Source organism: Otolemur garnettii, unplaced genomic scaffold, assembly GCF_000181295.1.
Source record: "Otolemur garnettii isolate 467f Iridium unplaced genomic scaffold, OtoGar3 scaffold00263, whole genome shotgun sequence".
Lineage (NCBI taxonomy): Eukaryota > Metazoa > Chordata > Mammalia > Primates > Galagidae > Otolemur > Otolemur garnettii.
In genome coordinates, this window is record NW_003852658.1 from 262,435 (window position 1) to 265,030 (window position 2,596).

Below are 2,596 nucleotides of genomic sequence, written 5' to 3' on the forward strand. Positions count from 1 at the left end.
GGTTGAGCTATAGGCGCCGAGCCTCATATGTATTATTTTGATTAAAAATTTAAGGAAGGTGAAGAAAGGGGCATGGAAGTGTAAATATATAAGATGTGTACAGGGGCTAGTAAATGGGTTCATTTACCTGGAGTCAAAAAAATTTGGCCAGGATATAATGAGACAAAAGGCTGTAAGGGTAGGTAGAGGTTAGATTGTGAAGGGCCTTGCCTATCCTGCAAAGGATATTTAGAAAGCATTGGGGAGTGTGGAGAGATTACTGCACAGATGGTGTATCTGAGAGAGGTTCTTACTCTAATGCAATTTGGCAACAGTGTACCAATTGAGTGGGAGGAGCCCATACTTGTTACTGAAACATAAAAAACTTCTGTCCACCTCCTACCTCTTCTCTTCTAACACTGTCCTTTCAGTCATAGGTGCCTTCTTACTGTTCTTGAAATGTAACAGGCGTGGCCAGGCATAGTGGCTCACACCTGTAATCCTAGCACTCTGGGAGACTAAGGCAAGTAGATTGCCTGAACTCAGGAGTTTGAGACCAGCCTGAACAAGAGTGAGACCCTGCCCCTCCACTAAAAACAGAAAAATTAGCAGTGTCATGGTGGGCACCTGTAGTCCCAGCTGCTCAGGACACTGAGGCATGGATCGCTTGAGCCCAAGTTTAAGGTTGCTGTGAGCTATGATACCTTGGCACCATACCCACTCTACTCTGTCTCAAAAAAAAAAAAAAGTGGCAAGCTAATTCCTGCCTTGAGCCTTTATACTTGACTGTGCCCACTGCCTAGAATACATTTCCCCAGATCTTCTCATGGCTGCTTCCTCATTATTTCTAGGCTGTAGCTCCATTGGAAGAGGCCTTCTCTGAGCACCTAGAATCCTCTTTCCCCTGTCACTATCACATCACTCCTTTTTATCTTTTTATAGTATTTGTCACTCTGATGTTATTTATTTACAAGCCTATATGCTTCTTTCCAGTTGACAGAAGGTCCTGAGAGCAACTTTGGTTTTTGTTCAAACAAAAACAGCTGCTTTGGCTCAGTGCCTATAGCTCAATTGGCTAAGGCGCCAGTCACATACACCTAAGGTGGCAGGTTTGAATCCAGCCCGGGCCCGCCAAATAACAATGATGGCTGCAACCAAAAAATAGCCGGGCGTTGTGGTGGGCACCTGTGGTCCCAGCTACTCGGGAAGCTGAGGCAGGAGACTCGCTTGAGCCCAGGAGTTGGAAGTTGCTGTGAGCTGTGATGCTACAGCACTCTATCCATGGGGAGAGCTTGAGGTTCTGTCTCAAAAAAAAAAAAAAAACATAAACGAAAAACAGCTGCTTTGTTTGTTTTGTTTTTGAGACAGTCTTACTCTATTACCTGGGGTAGAGTGCCCTGGTGTCATCATAGGTCACAGCAACCTTAAACTTCTGGGCTCAAGGGATCCTCGTGCCTCAGCTTCCCAAGTAGCTGGGACTACAGGCATCTGCCACAATGCCCAGCTAAGTTTTCTTGCTTTCTTTCTTTTTTGCAGTTTTGGCAGGGGCCGGGATTGAACCCACCATCCTCAGTAATGGGGCTGGTGCCCTACTCCTTGAACCACAGGCCGCCCCCAGCTAAGTTTTCTATTTTTAGTAGAGATAGAGTCTGGCTCTTGCTTATGCTGTTCTCAAACTCCTGACCTCAAGTAATCCTCCTGCCCTCGGCCTCCCAGAGTGCTAGGATTACAGGCGATAGCCACCCCACCCAGCTGCTTTGTTTTGTTATTCCTGTATCTCATGTAATATCCCTTACACAAAGTAGGACCTTAATATTTATTAAATTAATTATTATTAAATTATATATGTATTTTGCAATTTTTGGCCGGGGCTGGGTTTGAACCCATCACTTCCAGCATATGAGGCCGGCGCCCTACTCCTTTGAGCCACATGCGCCGCCCCAAATAACTAATACTTAATGAATTAAGGGATGAGGAGTTCAGTTAGGAACGGGTTATACCTAGTTCTGGTTCGAGAATTACTGTCCTAGGCATGCATGCATTCTCTCATTCTACATTTGATCCATTTATTAAACCACTATCTTGCACTCAGGCGCTAAGGTTGTAAGGAAAAAATCAGAACTCCATCCTGTCCTGTCCTCAAGGAGCTGTTTAGTAGACTCAGCGACAGCAGCTGTACTTCTCAACAAATCCTAAAAGGCCATGCTGAGGTCTCTCTCCAGTAATCCACCATCAGATCCACCCTCCTCCTCCAGACCATCCCTGGGGACCAAAGCTATCCCCGCATTCCACTCCTCCCAGACTACAGAGGAGCCACTGACCCCATTCGGGTGCAGAATGAGGACCTCGCAAGGTCCAGGGAGGCAGCCGCCACGGTGAAAGCGCCCTTGCCGCCGCCCGACGGGTGGGCGGGTGTCCGCGGGGCCCGGGCGGGGCCGGCCGTCTGCGGCGAGGCAGGCACCACTCGGCAGCGGCCGGGGGCGGGGCCGCGCCGGGGCGCAGGGGAGGAGAGCGGGCCGGGACTCAGCCCAGGGCCGGGAGGGCCGCGGCCACCGGAAGAGTCGCGGACGCCAGCCCAGCCGAGAGAGTGGGGAGCGGAAGCGGTGGCCGCGGCGGC